At 53.7% G+C, this 6,368-nt stretch overlaps 1 long non-coding RNA gene across 1 annotated transcript in view; it reads left to right on the top strand.

Annotated features, from left to right (window-relative positions):
- The first annotated feature begins 110 nt into the window (after nucleotides 1-110).
- Nucleotides 111-6,368, top strand: part of LOC130580647 (uncharacterized) — an 18,408-nt gene continuing 12,150 nt past the window's right edge. The window contains exon 1 of the long non-coding RNA XR_008966141.1: nucleotides 111-235. This is a non-coding gene — a long non-coding RNA (uncharacterized LOC130580647). The remainder of the gene's footprint in view (nucleotides 236-6,368) is intronic.

Here is a 6,368-nt window from a genome sequence, read left to right as displayed (position 1 = left end):
GGCATGCTGGGAGTTGTAGTCCCGCGGGGCGCCCCCGGCCATGGCGGTGCGGCGGCAGGACTCGCTTACCCAGCATGCTCCGCGGGGTATTTAAGGCGCGGCGGCGAGCGCGGAGCGCAGTGACCATGTGGACGCGCAGCTAAGGCGGCGGCGGGCGCAGCCTCCGGGAGCCGGACCGCCGCCGGAATGGGGCTACCGAACCGTCCATAGCCCGCCCCGCCGCCTCCGTAGCCAGGTACGGCCGGGAGAGAGCGGACATGGCTGGGGAGGGAGGGAGGGAGGCAGGCAGGCGGTGAGTGACCGCCGGGGCAGCCCCGTCCCGCAGCCCGAGGGATGCAGCCTGGTGCTGAGCGGGGATGCCGGGGGGATCCAGCCCGTTGCTGGGCGGGGATAGCCGGGGATGCAGCCCGCTGCCGGGCAGGGATGCGTTCCCGTGCTCGGCGGGGATGCGCGGCCGCCGCTGCCCTCGCAGGACCGGGCAGGGACCCCTCGGTCCTCCCGGCGGGTCCCGCAGCGCAGCCGGACCCGGCTCCCCTCCCCTGGATCACCGCGGGCTCGGCACTGGAGCTGCCTGTCCGCTCCAACTTTCCCCGTGTTTTTGCCCCCGTACTCGGGGCTCAGCTGCGAGGGATGTTCCGCGTTATGTAAACACTTGCGAGCGCCGATGGGGACTTGGCTATGGGCGATCTTCCTCTTAAATGGTCAAAAACCGGGCAGCTGTGGGTGGATGTTTCGGAGGGTCCCGGTGACTGGCCCGACAGGCCAAATATTTGGCTGTTTCCTGGACTACAATAACTGGACTTGAGCGGGGGAAGGGGTGGGGGCACATGTGCATTCCCCATCCATGTACGTGGGATGTGCCATAATCCCGAGCGGTTTTCCGTCTTGGTGCCGATCGCTCTGGTCCTGCGGGCTGTCCGGGCTGGCTCTGCCACTCTTTCCCCCGGTTCTCCGGGATCCCTGTGCCTGTTGCTGTGCGGGGCTCCGGGCGCTTTTCCCGCAGCTCCTGGGGACACTGAGCTCCGTGCAGCTGGGGCTGGGTCCAGCGTTTCCTTCCCTGCCCCAGGTGGGTTCRCTTTGGCGCACGGGAGTTTGTAGAAAAAGGCTCCAACAGGTGAAAAAGGTTTGAGTTGAGTTCATGGCCGTGCGAGGGTTCTGTGCCTGCTCAGCCACAGATGGATTGGGCTGCGGTCCTGCTGCTCACAAATCAGGAAGGGAGAACGTGGCTAATATAATCCAGATCTTTGCCTGATGAAGATTTAGCGACTGCAAGGCTGCAGGGAGTAGTGTGCGTGTGAGCCATTGGTTTTATTTATTAATGAGGGTCGGTACCTGTGCATGTGGTTTATTTTTTAAAGTGTGTTTAGTTATTTGCCTTTGAGGTTCTTTTCCTATCCTTGGAAATTTGCCTGCTATCCCAGAACTTGCAAACCTGTTGAGCCAGAGCACTGGCTGACTCGGAGGCCCACGGTGGAGCTGTTTTCYTTACAGGGTTCAGTTCATGACTGTGGGATGCCATGTGAGGCCAATATCCCTTCCYTTCCCTCAGTGGTTCCTCTGTGGCYGAGTTAATGGGCTCCCAGGCACTGAATTTCTTGTTGGTTTATTTTCTGTACCTTAATTTACRCCAATTTCCTCACACTGCAAATATTCCGGGTTCTAAATGCCTGGTGGTTTTACTGGTGTAAGTGCCTGGAACAATAAGAGCATTGCAGGGTGTTGTGGCTGGAGCAGCTTGGGCTGTGGAGAGAGCTGGTGGCATTGATCAGGACAGAAATGCACGTGGAACAGGATACTGGGTGAAAGAAATGTGAAAGTTGACCACTGTGGGACACAGCAGCTTGAGCTGCTGTGAAGGTGTAGCCCTCACTGTGCCTAGACCAAAAAAAAAAAAGAGTCACTGTGAAAATAAAACCACAGTTCCGATGTGTTTCAAAACAAGCTGCTGCTGAGCTGATTATTTCTAATGTTTTCTTTAAGCCGTCTCTTGTTTGTCAGTAATAGGGGTTTTTCTTGTTAAAATACCTTATTTCCCCAAGATTAAAGTGTTTGCTTAGATGAGGGCTTTTCCCCCCATCTGCTTGTTTTGCAGTGTYGATTAAGCCTTGAAATTAGTTTCCTCTTACAGGGTTTCATAAATTAGGAAGCAAACAAACAAGAATAACTTTGGTTTGCCTTTGCAATCGTGGGGTGGAGCTTAGCTGTGGGAAATGGTATATTTTTGTGAGATGTGCTAATCCTCAACACCATCGTTTGAGGGTGGAAGAGGCCCTGGTGAAGAGCACGGGAGGGGGAGCATTGGGTTTATTTTTTTGGTGATGGTTGCTGGAGCTGTAGGTTTGGATGAATGGAGCTGTCCTGGGATGAATGGAMAGGGTGGAGAAGTGGAATTTCAGGAGGAATTTCTCTGTGGAAAGGGTGGCCAGGCCTTGGCAGGGGCTGCCCAGGGAGGGTTGGAGTGCCCATCCCTGGAGGTGCCCAAGGAATGCTTGGATGTGRCACTGGGCTGGGGACAAGGTGGGCAYKGGGCACAGGCTGMACTCRATGGTCCTGGAGGGATTTTCCAGCCYCGRTGGTTCTGTAACATGATCTTATCCACAGCACCATCAATCCTCTCCCGTTCCCTCAACAAACCTGTTTTGAAGTGGCACAGGCCAGAAAATAGACAAATTGAGTTAAAGTGAAGAAATAATCTCAGGTCTTGGCAGCTCACAAGCGAGGCCATTGCAGATTGGAGTGAGAGCTGCAAACCTCTCTGTCCTGCTGTGATGTGAGGTTTTCGGTCTGATTTTATTGTAACTCCTSTTGCAAAGGCGGTGGTGAATATCCCTGGCAGTGTGGCAGCACCAGAAWGGGGCTGGTCACCTGCAGGGCTGGCAGATTTGGGGTGATTCTGTGAGTGGGGGGGTTCCAGCTCCTCCAGCACCGAGTGTGTGCCAGAGGGAAGGAGCAGTCTCAGGGCTGCTCAAATTGGGGTGGTCCACAAGTCCRTTGTGGAAGCAGAAGCAGCTCCTTTTGGCTGCTTCTTGTAGAATGAGCTGGTCCATCCTGATCAATGGACTGTAGTGAGGATTAAAGCAGATCACGCCTATCTTGAGCCCTGTCTGGTACCTGCCCTTGACTTGAGGCCCTCAGAAGAGCAGGTGCAGCTTGTTGTGATGAGCTCCTGGAGCAGGTGAAGCTGCTTTTGGCCACTTGGGCTCATTTGTGCCCAGGTGGAGCTGCTTTTGGCCACCTGGATGTGTTTGTGCCCAGATGGGCAAGAAATCAGTGGCACCTGAGCTGTCCCAGCCCTGCTGTGGCATTGGGACAGTGCCTGTCCCCTGTGCTGGGCACTGCTGGAGCACCTCCAGTCTTGGGGACAGCTCTGGAACCCTCAGTGTAAAAAAACATTGGGGGTCTGGAGCATGTCCAGAGAAGGGAAGGAGCTGGAGCACAAGGAGCACCTACTGGGAGCTGGGAAAGGGGCTCAGCCTGGAGAAAAGGAGGATCAGGTGGGACCTTCTGGCTCTACACAACTCCCTGACAGGAGGGGACAGCCAGGGGAGGGGTCAGGTTGAATTTTGGGGAAAAGTGGGCTTGAATACTTCACTTGAAGCATTGGAATGGGCTGCCCAGGGAAGTGGTAGAGTCCCCATTCCTGCAGGTGTTCAAAAATTGAGCAGATATGGCTCTTACTGCCGTGGTTTGGTGGGCACAGTTGTATCAGCTGGACTTATCTGTGAGTTTTTTTCCAGCTCCAGGATCCTATGGTTCTGTTGGTGGTGATTGCTCAGTGTGCAGCAAACTCCTTTGGAATATCTGATGTGCCAAGYTGCAGAGTGCTCCGAGAGTCTTTGAGACATTATTACCCCATAAATACAAGCTAGTTGTAGTTGTAGGATTGTCTTAAAGCCAGGAGGAATCTCGGGCTCCCGTGGGAGGTGGGATGAGGGTAGTGGCTCTGTAGTAGCTGGTAGACGAGCTGCTGGCTCGCCCGTGGGTGAGTGTGAGGGAAGGCGGCCTCACCAAAGCAGCTTATGGAGACCAAAGGCTTTAGAGGTAGAAAATCATGTGCTGCTGGAAAGTTATGTAAATGTGACATCTCTGTCACAATGAGGCTGTGGTGGAAATCCTGATTCCTAAAAATCTGCCTTACAGTATGTTGCAAATTAGTTTCTTCTGTTGAGACAGAAASTGAGACTGAAGGGGCTCGGGTGGCCTGGAGCCTGTTTTGTGCTGTGTGTGTAAAAACACACAAAGGCAATCAAAAGCTGCTGGGGTTGGTCTGGTGGCCTGTGCTGGGTGGGGACAGGTGCTGTTTTATGGGGTGCTGTGGAGGAACAGCCTGGAAGAGCAGAGTGTCCCTGTTCTGGGGCCGGATGGTGACCATGGCCGTTCCAATGATCGCCGTGCTCTTCCGCCCTGGAGGATCTGCACCAGGCACGGAGCCAAAACTGCACGAGYTTTGATCTGGCTCGATATTCCTGTCTAATTCCTGCTCCCCACGGACACTACAACAGCACTACAGCAATTACTGCCTGGTTCTCTGTCTTGGCACTGGCTGGGGATGGAGGCAGATCCTTTCCAGGGTGCTGCAGCCACTTTTTAGATTGTGCAGAGCTCTGTGTGTGCTCTTGCTTGTGCTGTACCTGTTGAGAACGGGCATTTCCAGGTCTCCAGAGCAGTTGTGGTTTATGGGATCAGATTTGCTCAGAGAGGCTGTGGCTGCCCCATCCCTGGCAGTGTCCCAGGCTAGACAGGGCTTGGAGCACCCTGGGACAGTGGAAGGTGTCACCCATGGCACAGGATGCAATGAGATGCACTCCAATTCTTTCCAACCCAAACCATTCTGGGATTCTATTCTGTGAAAAAGATGAAATGGAAACTCCAGGAGCTGTAATTCGAGCGAGGAAAGCTGCAACATTCAGCTGTGGATTCTGAACGCAGAGGAGTTTCATTTTCATGCTTGTGGTTTTGGTTAAGCTTGTCAAAACTTGGATCAGAACTTCCTAGCAGTGTTGTATGGGGAATGAAATGTCACTTCATATCTGAGCAAGTTAACCCTCTGGAGAGAAAAATGTTAGAAATGTGCGTGGAAGTCTGTGTTATTTGGGGATTTGTGGCTTGTGGCAATGTAACTGCATCCTCACGTGCCAGAACGCCAACGTGAGGAGTGCTGCAGCGAGCTGAGTGCTCATATCTCACTGATCATCTTCCCTGGAAGTGTCCAAGGCCAGGTTGGACAGGGTTTGGAGCAATCTGGTCTCATGGAAGGTATCCCTGCCCATGGCAGGGGGTGGAACGGGATGATCTTTCCAGCAGTCCCTTTTAAGCCAAACCAGTTAGTGACTCTGTGGTTGTCTGCACAGGTGATCAAAGGAGGGGGAATAGCTCTGAGAAATCAAAATGCCAGATGTTTCTGGGTGAGGGTGTTAGGAATGCCTCTGCTTTTGGAGCAGTGTGATGCTGAGCTGTAAGGGAAGAAGCTTGCATGATTGAACCCAAAATCACGGTGGGCACAGGCAGTTCTCTCCCCATCCTGCCCTGTGCATGCTCCTGTGGTCAGAAAGATGATAATCTCTGAGCACAGAAGAAGTGTCTGATCACAGTAGGCCAAATAAATGGCTGTTGCCCAAAGGCTGTACCTCGTTCTTTAATTCATGGAATTGTTTAATAGCAGTTTTGCGTGAAACTTTTATAAACATTTCTTTTGTGCCTTGGCCCATCCTGTCCACTTGTTCAGAAATTCAGAAATCTGCCAAGAAGTTGTGAAGAGAAAAAAAGCTTTGTTTGCAGTCCAGCTACGTCCCATCTGCATCCCGCTCCGAGAAGAAACACAGATGGGGACTCATAGTGGGACGATGGTGCTTGATCTGAAGGGTTAATTAAAAACTTCTGACTAAAATAACCCTGCAGTCCTTGGCTGCTCCTCTGGAATCATTCAGTAGATTCAGATGCTAATGCTCGTGGGTGGTTCAGTATTTTGAACCTTCTAGAAAATTACAGTTGGGAGGCCAACAGGTACAAGTCAGCCTGGGAACTGGAGCCTTCATCTGTAAAGGAGCCCGGCCCATCAGGGCTTTGGAGCTGAGCAGAGCTCAAAGTAGGTCCCTKGGCCACCAGTGGCTCTCCACACGTGCTCATCATGTGCTGGCYGTGGCTCCTCCTCTTGGGCTGGTTGTCCTGGCTCGGAGGTTTTATCCAGAGAGCCGGGAGCCTGCGGAGGTGTCCGGGAGCGGCGAGCGCCCACGGGAGGGTCCGGCCTCGACAGCACAGGACGAGCCCTCGGAGCCTGTGGGAGCTTCCCAACGGGACAGAGACATCGTGTTCCTGCCAGTGGGAGCCAGGGGTGTCGGGGACACCCTGCCAAACGCAGCCCTGGAGAG

Source organism: Malurus melanocephalus, unplaced genomic scaffold (assembly GCF_030028575.1).
Source record: "Malurus melanocephalus ecotype Western Australia unplaced genomic scaffold, MMel_1.1 scaffold_351, whole genome shotgun sequence".
Classification (NCBI taxonomy): domain Eukaryota; kingdom Metazoa; phylum Chordata; class Aves; order Passeriformes; family Maluridae; genus Malurus; species Malurus melanocephalus.
Note: the sequence above shows the minus strand (reverse complement) of the source record. Positions and strands in the feature narration are given on the sequence as shown.